This window comes from Heterodontus francisci, chromosome 20, assembly GCF_036365525.1.
Source record: "Heterodontus francisci isolate sHetFra1 chromosome 20, sHetFra1.hap1, whole genome shotgun sequence".
NCBI lineage: Eukaryota > Metazoa > Chordata > Chondrichthyes > Heterodontiformes > Heterodontidae > Heterodontus > Heterodontus francisci.
In genome coordinates this window covers 74,222,115-74,235,872 of record NC_090390.1, presented here as the reverse complement: position 1 = coordinate 74,235,872, position 13,758 = coordinate 74,222,115, and the positions used below count along the sequence as shown (strand labels likewise).

General features: G+C 42.5%; 1 protein-coding gene across 1 annotated transcript in view; it reads left to right on the top strand.

Moving 5' to 3' along the window:
- Window positions 1-13,758, top strand: part of LOC137380971 (VPS10 domain-containing receptor SorCS1-like) — a 1,096,116-nt gene that overhangs the window by 1,004,727 nt on the left and 77,631 nt on the right. The gene's annotated exons all lie outside the window — the stretch shown is intronic.

The following is a 13,758-nucleotide window of genomic DNA, read 5'->3' as shown; positions in this document are numbered from 1 at the left end:
AGGAAGATGGTTGTGGTTGTTGGAAGTCAATCATCCCAGGATATCACTGCAGGAGTTCCTCAGGGTTGTGTCCTAGGCCCAAACATCTTCAACTGCTTCCTTAATGACCTTCCCTCCATCATAAAGTCAGATGTGGGGATGTTCACTGATGATTGCACAATGTTCAGCACCTTTCGCAATTCCTCAGGTACTGAAGCAGCCCATGTCCAGATGCAGCAAGACCTGGACAATATCCAGGCTTGGGCTGATAAGTGACAAGTAACATTCGCGCCACACAAGTGCCAGTCAATGACCATCTCCAACAAGAGAATCTAACCATCTTCTCTTGATGTTCAATGGCATTACCATCGCTGGATCACCCACTATCAACATTCTGGGTGTTACCATTGACCAGAAACTGAACTGGACCAGCCACGTAAATACTGTGGCTACAAGAACAGGTCCGAGGTTGGAAATTCTACAGCGAGTAACTCACCTCCTGTCTCCCCAATGCCTGCCCACCATCTACAAGGCACAAGTCAGGAGTGTGATGGAATTCTCTCCACTTACCTGGATGGGTGCAGCTCCAACAACACTCAAGAAGTTTGACACCATCCATGTCAAAACCGTCCGCTTAATTGGCACCCTATCTACCACCTTCAGCATTCACTCACATCGCCACCAATGCACAGTAGCAGCAGTGTACCACCTACAAGGCTCCTTCGACAGCACCTTCCAAACCCATGACCTCTATCACCTAGAAGGACAAGGGCAGCAGATGCATGGGAACACCACCACCTGCAAGTTCCCCTCCAAGCCACACACCATCCTGACTTGGAACTATATTACCATTGCTTCACTGTCGCTGGGTCAAAATCCTGCAACTTCCTGCCTAACAGCACTATTGGTGTACCTACACCCCAAGAACTGCAGTAGTTCAAGAAGGCGGCTCACCACCACCTTCTCAAGAGCAATTAGGGATGTGCAATAAATGCTGGCCGAGCCAGCGATGCCCACATCCCCTGAACGAATAATTTTTTAAAAATAATTAATATAATATATTACTATTAATATAATAACAATTAATATAACATAATTTAAACAGAAATGAGTGTTGAGATTTTTTGATTGAGCTGTGGGTTATGAGATAAAGCAAGACAAGCTATGAATCAGGACTTTATCCATTCATTTTCATAACGGGAGTTTCAACTTGTGTTACTTTGTAAAGATGCATGACAAAAACATATTAAACCACCAGAACATCATTACATTGATCAAATTTTCCCAGTCTAGAAACAATGCCATTTCCAGTTCGTTTCTCGATCCCTAAAGCTTTAAATATTGAATATAGTTTTCTGGGTGCTATGCCTCCCATTGTACAATATTCCTCTTCCATCATGACATGGCAGTAGCTTATTACATCAGGCGAATCAAGTGAATAGGAAGTCTGGTGCGAGGAAAAGGAGAGCCCAGTCACAGTTTATTCTACTTTCAGTCCCAAGCCCAGGAACATCTTTATTAAATATAGACAGTATTTTATAAAACGAGCAGCCACTAAAATATACTGGCAGAAAACACCATTCATTTTATTTGACAGATTGCAAACTAAATGCCCAATGATGACAGAATATCCAGGAAAGATGACTGATAAAATAGCATTTTCAGATGTGCGTGCATATTTGCCGACATGCTCACAACTGATACCCAAAACCCCAGCAAGGTAATTTTATAATGTAATATATAGGAGTTCTCTTATTGAAAGAGAAAAGAGTTGGAGAAAGAGAGATGTAAAATCATCAATAAAAGTGTGTGACCACCACTGAAGGAGGAGACAGATAGAGTGTAATAACAGGAGCAGATGAATAAATGAAAGGCAGAGGGTGACAGTAAAGATTAGAGAGTGGGAGAGAAACTGTCATTTACAGGCAGTATATATAGACATCTAAATCACCCCATTAACCTTTAGAGAACAAGTCATGATCAGCCAGAATCACTTTACTGTTAGCACAATGGATGGGTTCATGAATTAATAAAATCGTAACAGCCTTTGCCATTTGGTGGGTGATATTCTGCTTCCATGAAAATAATGATCCTCAGTACAGTTTAACCAGTGTTTTTGAGACTTTGTTCCTGACGAATGTTCGCTACTTTATAAGGGCCTGTAATAATCTGCCAATCTGTGTCCATTTAATGTCAAAATCACCTGAGACGTCCTATGGTGATCTGGCTAACCAACCGATTGCTCGCCCATGGTTTTTTTGTTGTAAATTAAATCAGCACTTCCAACAATGAAGTAAATTTCCACAGGGGTTCTCATAGAATCATACAGTATAGAAGAAGGCTATTCAGTCCATCATTCTTTTGCCAGCCTTTGAAAGAACTATCCAATTAGTCCTAAACCTCATAGCCCTATTTTTTTTTTCTTTTCAAATATGTACATATACATATGAAAGTTACAATTAAATCTGCTTTCACTCCCCGCTTTAAGGCAGTGCATCCCAGCTCCTAACAATTTGGTGCATAAGAAATATTTTCCTCATCTCCCCTCTAGTTCTTTTGCCAAATTAACTTAATTCTGTGTCCTCTAGTTCCCATCCGCCTGCCGGTGGAGAAAGCTTATCCTCAGTAACTTCAGAAAAAGCCCTGGAGAAATGTAGACAGGTGGGAGAACCCCATGAAGATTCACCCTCCACAGTTGGTTACCCCAAACCCTAAAAGAAATGCCCATCCCAACAGCACCAGTGTGGAATTACCCCTCCATGTGCGGTCATCCTTGTGGCCTCTCTGACTAGCACCGACATTAGTGCTGCTGTTCATTAACTCCATCAAACTATTTTGTCAGCCACAGGAAAATTGTCATACCGAAGGATGGTGTCATTTGCATTAAAGAAAATGGTAGAGCTTTCAGAATCCAGCTGCTGTAAAGGAGAGCAGCTGGCCATTCAGAGGAGAAGCAGCATCTCCCATGTTTGCAAAGCAGTCCTGGGAATATCTGAAGCTGCAGGAAAAGTCAGTCTTCATACCGCATACCTACACACTTTTCCATCCACAAACAAATGGGTGAACGAGAGGGCAAAAAAACATTGCACCCTGCAGAAGATGATCTCTGAGAACGGATTTGCACTGCCATTGTTCTCAATAGAATTAGCAACTGCAACGCAAGTACTACAAAATCTATCACACATTATTTCACTGTGTAAACTCTGCAGTTAGGATATGCTGCCAAAGCATTGCTGAATGAGCTGTAATGGATGGAATAGTACAGCCCACAATCTATTGAAATTGGTCTTTGTTGCCAGCACGTAACAGGCAATAGTGAATCAACAGCCCAATTTTCTTTCTCGTTGACTTCAATGGGGCGGAGAGTGAAGCAAGCTGCTGATTTGCTATTGACCCATTTTGTGCTACCGCCCATGGCAGATTTCAATTCTCTCCCCCACCACAACTCCGTCTCTAGACAGGGAAGATCTTAAAAAAGAGCAATTTCACCATATACAAAATGTCTACAATTATATTAGTACAATACTCCAGCTCTTAATAAATGTGGTCAACCTCCATGGCCAGTGGCAAAGAGCTTCTGGCAAGATGTAAAACTAGTTGTCGATTCTTTATCGCCCATTTCTCGCCCGCCAATTATTCCATATTGAACTGGTAGAAATGAAAGTTACTGTATGCCTAAAAACCACAAAATTCAAGTGAGGCCGAAAGCTCCGATCACAGTATAAATGCCAGCATAGCCCACCAGTGACCTCTGGCACTAAGACTGGCAAAGTTGGTGGGTTCAAGGGGGAGGTCACCCACAGGCAGGTTCCCCCCCCCCCCCCGCTCCACTACCTTTGGGGTGCCTGCCTGTCCCCTTAAGGAGACAGGAAAATCTGAAGAAAGGTCCTAAGCATGGCATGATACCAGGACCCGCTGGAAAAGAATGTTGGACTCAGGCTGCCTCCTTTGATCTTTTGACGCTTGCCCCTCATACATTATGCAGCATGAGATATTTGTCAGCTTTTTTTTTGTTTTTGCATGGACTAACAGCCTTCAAGTGAGGGTCCATTTGATGTTCATAAACCACTTGAGCTACACTTTCACAGTTAATAACATCATCCCTGTAACCCATTCCTGGGAATCTGTTTTATATTTAATAATGTGCTCTGTGTATCACACTCCATTATTTCAGCTGTCATTTTATCTCCCAGACACAGAATGTACTGAGAAAAGAAGCTAATGCATCAGCTTAAAATTATAAGATTGAGAAAGTTAATTGCACTTAATGATATTATCTGGAATATATTAAAAAAAAGCAAGAGAATGGGAACAAGATTAAATCGTATCACAGGTGGTTCAAAAGGAAATTTTGAGCATTGCTGTCAAAGTGTATGATGTCAGCTGAATCTCTTGTTTTGAAATTATAACCTTGTAACTCACTCCGGACTATCCATTAAACTTTTCTTTCATTGGGGTGAACTATGACCCCTTCACTAAGCAATGAAATTGTCCAGCATTCCCATAGAAACAAATATAACGTCAAAACCCATCCATGTTGACACTTGCTGTCTGGCCCTCTTAAAAGCTTGTGTCAAAAATTCACATCTCTTTGTAATAATTAAAAAGATAACCCCATATATTATGTACATAATGAAACTCATGAGACTCTCTGCATAATTGATGCCTTAAATAATTCATTAGTAATTACCAAATGTAGGTTTAAGCAAATATTGCTTTAAAAGACAATGGTCCACAAGTAAAATAAACATTTTCCATGAACCATTTATCTATATTTGCTACACAAGATAGCAATTTAAAAAGCATATCTATTTAATGAACATATATTGCTACTATTTACCCATTGCCCAGATGGTAAAACTACTAGATTATGTATCCCTTGAGCATGCTTCGGTCATGTATTAAATCCAATGCTTCCCCATGGTCTTGATGACAGCAAATACCTACTCAATAGATAGACACTGTAATGAATGATAAGCAGGGATTTTATTCCCACTAGTTCCTTCAGAATTAATCTATGTTCATACAAAAAAGGCCATTGCAGTCATTATTATGTGTTGGGGAGGATTGTTGCAAGTGTGACGTAACCAAACACCTGCCTCTCATCATACAGCTTAAGAAGATAAAGCACCACCGCAACCCCCCCCCCCCCCACCCCCGCCATCGTAAGTTATAAAACATGGGAGGAGAAAAGTCAGTTCTGACGAAAGATCATTGACCTGAAATATTGGATCTTTTTCTTTCTCCGCAGTTGCTGCCTGACCCGCTGAGCATTTCCAGCATTTTCTGTGTTTAGTCCATTTGTTCGCTCCTTTCACAGGCTCGCCATTGGTTATGTTACTGGGCTAGTAATCCAGAAGCCCGGACTGATGATCTGGTGACATGAATTGAAATCCTACCACGACCACTGGGGAATTTCAATCCATGTTAATTAAATAAATCTGGAATAAAAAGCTAGTCTCAATAATGGTGTCAATGAAACTACCAGATTGTTGTAAAAACACATCTGGTTCATTCATGTCCTTGAGGGAAGGAAATCTGCCATCTTTACCCGGTCTGGCCTGTATGTGACTCCAGATCCATAGCAATGTGGTGGCTTCTTAACTGTCCTCTGACATGGCCTCACAAGCCACTCAGTTGTATTCAAGAATAATCTTCTCAAGAGCAAATGCGATGGGCAATAAACCTGGCCAGCAACACCTACATCCCATGAATGAGTAAAAAAGTTCCACTTCAGTTAAAGTCTGATCTTAAATTGGAGAGGTAGCACAGCACACCTATCTTCTGCCTCTCCCAGTCCTCCATGCAACTGGACATAGCTGGTGCAGTTCCAAACTACACTGGGAATAGTGACCAGTGCAGCTTTAGCCTTAGAAGGCATCAATGAAGTACTCTCCAGCTGAGAACCAACATGGGTTTTTTGAGGTCCTTGGGAAGGCTACAGAAGCTGCCTAGATGCAGCAATGGATCCTGGAGGAGATCAATTACCACTTGTAAAGCAGTCTGGCTTCCGGAGGAGCTGAAGAATAAAAAAAGCTGTCATTTTTTTTTCTTTCTCAGGTGGGTCTTTAAGTCACTCTATTACTCAGAATATTGCAGTTACAGGATAAGTTAACTTAATGAATGGGTGTGTTTTCATCCAGAGCTGGTATTAAAACAGCTGCTTTCACCATAACAAGTACAGGATGCCATCTTTCATTTTTGTTACTATTGTTATGACCCAGGTGAGAAAGGTGTCTAGGGCTCCCTCTCAGCCTTCACCTGGTCTTACTGTAAACACACCATGTTTTTAGCTTCATATAAAAACAAGAAATGCTGGAACCACTCAGCAGGTCTGGCAGCATCTGTGAAAAGAGAAGCAGAGTTAACGTTTCGGGTCAGTGACCCTTCTTCGGAACTCATTTCCAGCATCCGCAGTATTTTGCTTTTATTTTAATGTTTTTAGCTTCCCCTTGGTGAATCCTTGTTCACTGCTTTCCAATTATAAGGCAAACAAACCAGCACAAACAGGCTTTCTTCGGTTTAAAGAAGAAAAGTTGAAATTTATTAAACTTAAACTCCAATTCGGTTAATGCCTATGGATACACAGCGCACCCCAATCTAGCATGCATACGCGATACACACATACAAATAGAGACAGAAAAGAGCAGAAGGAAAATAAAGTGGAAAAGTTTGAGGCAATCACTGAAGAATTGTTGTTACAGTTCTTCGAGCTCACTGTAGAGTCCTTGATTGTAGGTAGATCTTGCTTTTCGTTGGGGCCCAGTATTCTTCTTAAACCTTGTTCGCTGTAGGAGACTTTTCTCTCTTGCTGTTCATGTGTCTTCAGTGGATTCAGAGGCTTGTGAGAAAGGGATGGTAGCAGACAGGAGAGAGATCTTCTCAGTCCAGGAACAAACAGACACTCTGCATTCTGTTTGTACAAATTCAAAAAAACTCACGTTGCCCAGCAGGTTATTCATGTGACTAGCTGGTTTGACCATGTCCGTTTGTGTATTTGGCCATCTTAGCAGTCAACCCGGAATGCGAGCTCCCCCAACATCAGCATCTGGTGATCAAAAGTCCATTGTGCATTGAATGTGTCAGGGAATGGTCCTTTGTCCCTTCCAAGCACTGTCTGTACAATGCAAATATCTTTCCAGCCAAGATCTGGAATTTTTTTAAAAGCAAGTCCTTTCTTCACTTCAAGAATAGTTTGAAATTTAATGTCCATGTGGCAAAATTAATATGTCTCATGATTGGCAGATGGGGCCTGCATGACACTATAGTTACGGTGAAGTTTAATGCTAACCTTTATAAACATGACAGTCATACATCATAACAATAATCTGTGCTCAAAGACATCAGTTTATTAAATCATCCAACTCATTTAATGCTGCAAGCTTTAACATTATCTTTCAGCTCTTACAACACTCAATTAGGTTCCCAGAATTATAGGTATAAATCAGGCAGACCTGATCACAAAAGGCATCTTTCACTGTCAAGAGCTTAATTTAAATATGAATTTGGGGTGGGGATATCCAGAAGATCATTTTCTATTGTTCCCACATGGACAATGTCCTTTCTTAATTATGCCCATTACATTCATGGGCTTCCTATTTCCCATTGCACTAAATCTAAAAATTTCAACTTTACCTTTAAATTCTCCATGACCTTGCCCACCCCATATCATTGCAACTTCCTCCAAGTTATTATGCCCCCCTAAGCACCACCCCGTTTCTCTAACTCTAGTCTTTTCATTCCCCTCTACCCCTCAAGTCATCACCCCATTGGCGACAGATCCTTCAGCTTACTGGGTTTCACTTCCGGGAATGCGATGTGCCGAATGGCCTCTTTCTGTGCCATAAATGACTCTATGACAACGCCTTTCTTGCTTACGACTGCTTTTGTAGGGCTGGAGGAGGGATGTGAAAACAAGAGTGAGAATTGTAAAATTGAGGTGTTGCTAAACCGGGAGCCAACGTAGATCAGCGAGCACAGGGCTGATAGGTAAACAGGACTTGGTGTGAGTTAGGACACAGGCAGCAGAGTTTTGGATGAGATCAATTTTATGGAAGGTGCAAATTGGGAGGAGCCAAGAGTCCATTGGCATAATCAAGTCTAGAGGTAACAAAGGCATGAATGAGGGTTTCAGCAGCAGATGAGCTGAGGTAGGGACAGGGTCAGGTTATGAAGGTAGGAAAGGCGAACTTAGTGAAGGTATGTATATGCAGTCTAAACTTTAACTGATGGTCAAATACAATATCAAGGTTGTGGGAGGGAAGGATGGAGTCAGTGGCTAAAGAATGGAGTTTGCACTGGGGACTGATAACAATGACTTCAGTCTTCGCTATATTTAATTGGAAGAAATTTCTGCTCATCCAACACTAGATGCCAGGCAAGAGTGTGACAATTTAGAGACAGCGGAGGGGTCGAGAGTGGTGGTGGTGAGGTAGAGCTGGGTGTCACAAGCGTACATGTGGATCCTGACATTGTGTTTTCAGATGATGTTGCCAAGGGCCATCATGTAGATGAGAAATAGGAGGGAGCCAATGATAAATCCTTGGGGAACACAAGAGGTAATGGTGTGGGAGTACGAAGAGAAGCTATTGCAGGTGATGCTCTGACAACGATTATAGAGATAAGAATGAAGGTAAAAATGGAACCAGGCGAGTGCAGTCCCACCCAGCTAGATGGCGTAGGAGTGTGTGGTCAACCTTGTCAGAGGCTGCAGACGGGTCAGAAAGGACAAGGAGGGAAAGTTTACATTTGTCACATAGGATGTCATTTGTGACTCTGGTAAGAACCTTTTCGATCCTGTGGCAGGGGCAGAAACCTGATTGGAGAGATTTAAACATGGAGCTCCAGGAAAGATGAGCACAGATTTGGGAGGCGGCAACATGTTCAAGGACTTTGGAGAGGAAGGGCCCATCCCAGCTCTCTTGAGTGGCTCAAACATTGGTCAGGTGTATTATGTGATAGTCATAGGGTTACCAATCTTCCTGGATTTCCACAGAATGTCGAGGAATTAAAGATTAATCTCCTGGTCGCTGCAACAAGCAAACCCAAGAGCAATATCATAAAGCATTTAAAAAATTGTGTGTTTTTAAATAGTCTTTGAGCCCTTTTTATTAATTTTAAGAATATTGGAGATGAAAAGAAAAAAGGATTGACTGGAAGGGGTGATTTGAGGTGGTCGGTTCTGGGATAAAACTTTCAGAGGCTGGATTGTAAGTTCCCGCCGCTGGTCTTGGCGACGAGCTCAAAAAATGGCCGCACGCCAAAGAGCCACCGCAATCTCAAGCACCACGGCTCATTTAAATAGCTGGGGCAGCCCACCCCCCAATCTCATGTTTGGCCTCGGCAATGGCATCATCTGCCTGTGTGCTGGCACTGGCACCGTTTCTAAAGGGCAGCCAGCCCTGCCACTCAATTTCAATTTTTAAAGTCCTACCCCCCAAAATTAAATAAATAAATTTCTAATGGCCATTTCCCACCCCCCAATAACAATTACAATAACCATTTGCCCTATCCCCACCAAACACCTTTTACACCTGACCTTCCGCCCCCCCAAACTGCACATAGTTTAAGGTTCAACCCTTCCCACCATCCCCAACACCCATTACATGTATTTGACCTCGTGCCCCCACCCCCTGCACTGATAAACTTACCTCCTCCCCCTTCCCCACCAGTGTGACGACTCATTTCCCCAGACGGGGTTCTTTGGCATGGGAGTGCCAGCCGCTGTGTCGAAGATTGTGGTGGGCCCTCAAGATCCAAGGTGTCTGTTTAAATTTATTAATTTTATTCATTTGAGTATTTACGTTGCAGTCCCGTCACTCAGCAGCGAGGGGCCAACACGGAGCCTCTCCACTGTCACGAGGGCCTTCCTAGCGTCAAGATCCGTGGTGGGCCTCATCCAGAGCCATCTTCAGGCACCACCCCCCACTCCTCGCCACAGAACCCGACGCCTGGGGATCCAGCCCCAAGGATATGTCCAAGTGGAGTTGGCAACCCGAGACAGTCACTGAACGTAAACCTAACTTGGAGGCATAATGGGCAGTGGAAGGAAGCAGGCAATATAAAAGAGGTCGTCCGTTATACACCCCACCCAATATTCAGTTCCATTTAATTTAGCAGAGCTGAATATTGGGCGGGAAATATAACAGGTGGCTGTTGTGGTATGGCCTAAGTCAAATTTCTGCGTTAGTGAGTCTCAAGCACCCTTTGCACTCTTTATTCGAATTGGGGCAAGCTGGGTGCCTTTGTAGCCTCAGGCCTTTAACCCAATTTCCCCCAGCATCTGCTCTCATTATTCAGCTGACTTTCACCACAGAAGATAAACAACTTTCTATTAAATAGTATTTTACTATTGGACTTTGCAATTCCTTTGTCCTTTGTCATTGATTGCAGATTCTCTTTCTTTGATGGTGATACTGTTCTCTCTATCAATGTTCTGGTGGCCAGTTGTGCTCATAGACTATGCCAACATATCTCTTACACAGTCTGTTGTATGAGATGGTCAGTCTTTCTCAAAGCCTCGTTTTCAATTGGGTGATATCGGGCTGTTTTTATTTTGCCATTTAAGCTGCACTATAGTTTTCTTTATCTTGTAGAGCAGAAATGGTTTCAGAATTGTACCGTTCTTTCCTGGGGATTTCAAGATGTGAGGCACTGACGGCAGGACCATCATTTGATGGGCTCAGAGAAATAATGCAGTATTTGCTGAGCAGTTCACCTAAAGTGTTGATGTGACAGCTGTCACCATATTTTCAGTTTGCTTGCTGCATGTTGCCAGTGTTTTTACGATCTCACAGGGCCTTCTGATTTTCTTTCTGGAGGCTACTGTTTGAAGTTCAGCCAAATGAGGTATTTGTTCTGTGAGTGTTGTCAGATATAATAATAAAAAAGCTGTCTGTTTACGCCAGGACACATCAGGGCTGAGTGCCTTGGAACTGTTGAAAGACTTTCTCAAAATTGCCTCATTTGAACAAAATAGCATTGGAAAAAACGCATATACACACGGAAACATATTGCTATGGAAGGTTTTAAATTGTTATTGGGCTCTTTATATTGTTATTAATAATGCCTTAATATTTTCAGTTATCTGGCTCAGTTAAGTTTTAGGTCCTTTGACTTGTATCTCACTGAATGATGTTAGTAGCAAATGTGTGAACACAAAATTCCGCTGTCAGTTTAACATGCTTTCATTAATAGACAGTGCAAGAACCAGAGGGGAGAAAAGAAGAATTTTTTGAACAGTGAATTGTTGTGATCTGGAATGCAGTACCTGAAAGGGTGTTGGATGCAGATTCAATAGGAACTTTTAAAAGGCAATTGGATAATTACTTGAAAAAGATAAATGTGCAGGGCAATGGGGAAAGAGCAGGAGAGTGGCACTAATTGGATAGCTGTTTCATGGATCTGGCACAGGCACAATGGGTTGTATGGCCTCCTTCTGTGCTGTATGATTCTATGATAATTTACTTTGCTTGTTTCAGCTGGATCAAGAGATAAGCATGTTTTGTATTTTTAATTCACTATAAGAATTTTTTCTGTTTTGGTGCTTTTTTATTCTTTCATGGGATATGTGCATCGCTGACAAGGCCAGCATTTATTGCCGTCCCTAATTGCTCTTGACAACTGACTGGAGTGGCTTGCTGGGCCATTTCAGAGCGCAGTCAAGAGTCAACCAGATTGCTGTGGGTCTGGAGTCACATGTAGGCCAGACCAGGTAAGGACAGCGGATTTCCTTCCCTAAAGGACATGAGTGAACCAGGTGGGTTTTTATAACAATCAATGATAGCTTAGAATAGCTTGGAATTCCAGATTGTTATTAGCTAATTGAATTTAACTTCCGCCAGCTGCCATGGTGGGATTTGAACCTGTGTCCCAAGGGTATCAGATATATGTTAGGATCATTCTCCTTCCTTCGGCTCCACAGCAGGAACACGAAAGTGGCAATTTACCCTTCAGTTTGTAAGAAAGCTTTAAGCGGCTAGTTCTCTAATTAAGGACACACAGAGAACCCTGGTCAAGAAACTTACAGATCTATGAATTTGCATGAAGAAAATTTAGGGGCCCTGAGCCTGCAATTTCCTGGCCAGCTCTCCTAATGGGAACAACTGCTTTGTGGGTCAGACTTCTAATGTTGTTGTGTGGTATTTCAGAGCAGGAAGGGTTTTGACAGAGTGAATAAGGTGAAACTCTTTCCACTGGTAGAAGGGTCAGTAACCAAAGGACACAGCTTTAATGTAACTGACAAGAGCCAGAGGTGAGCGAAGGAGATTTTCTTTAACACAGCAAGTTATGATGATCTGCAAAGCACTGCCTGAAAAGATGGTAGCAGCAGATTCAATAGTAACTTGCAAAAGGGAAACAGATAAATACTTGAATAGGAGAAAATGTGCAGGGCAATGGGGAAAGAGCAGAGCAGTGGGTCTAATTGGATAGTTGTTTCACGAATCCAGCACAGGCACAATGGGCCAAATGGCCTCCTGTGCTGTATGATTCTATGAAACACTGATTCCAGAAGAAATTTGACTGCATAAACTCCCTGTTAATTCATATGGTGAATGAACCAGTTAGCAAGATATTTGTAGGTGGAGATTTAGTGGTTTTAGTGGATCTGTTTCCATGCAGTGTCCTGTGCATTAACTTGGCTCAAATCCCTTCCTCTAAGATTTGATCAATGTAAATATTTTTCCTTTTTCTTAAGCTCTTAGCAACAAGACTACTTCTGAATTAATTTTATTACTTTGTTGCTTATCTTCCTTGCCTTCAATTTTAATTCAAGTTAGGCACTTTCTATTCTGACCTGGTACACACTGCCTACAGTATTTCATTCCCTGTGACACACTGTGAGATGTTTCTGAGAGCTGGGTGAAGGTGTGTTACAAATAGGACTTGATGCAGGAAGGATGTTCCCGATGGTGGGGGAGTCCAGAACCAGGGGTCATAGTCTAAGGATATGGAGTAAACCTTTCAGGACTGCGATGAGGAGAAATTTCTTCACCCAGCGAGTGGTGAGCCTGTGGAATTTGCTACCACAGAAAGCAGTTGAGGCCAAAACATTGAATGTTTTCAAAAAGGAGTTAGATGTAGCTCTTGGGTCGAAAGGGATCAAAGAGTATGGGGCGAAAGTGGGAACAGGTTACTGAGTTGGATGATCAGCCATGATCATAATGAATGGCAGAGCAGGCTCAAAGGGCCAAATAGCCTACTCCTGCTCCTATTTTCTATGTTTCTATGTTAAAGCTTTGCAGTAGATACCTCCTGAGTTCACTCCCGTAAGCATCTGAGCATTTGATATTTTGCTTCCAATGCTCTCGTGACCAGCCTTCCATCTTCCAACTTCCACAAATGTGAGCTCATACAAATCTCTGGTATCTGTATCCTAACTCGCACCAAGTCCCGTTCATTCCTGTGCTTGTTGATCTACGTTGGCTTCCGGTCTAACAACTTAATTTGAAAATTCTCACCTGTGTTTTCAATTCCTTCCATGGCCTTGCCCGACAAACCTACAAGACCTTTGCACTCCTCCAATTTGGACCTCTTGCTCATCCCTAATTGTAACTGCTCCGTCATTGGTGGTCATGCCTTCAGCTGCTTAGGCCCTAAGCTCTGGAACTGCCTTCCTAAGCCGCTACACCCCTCTAGCTCTCCTCCTTTCAGACATTTTAAAATCCACCTTTACGACCAAGCTTTTGGTCATGAGGGCCAATATCTCCTTAAGTGACTCAATGTCAAATTTTGATTGACAGCGCCCTTGCAAAGTGCTTTGGGGCACTCTAATACGTT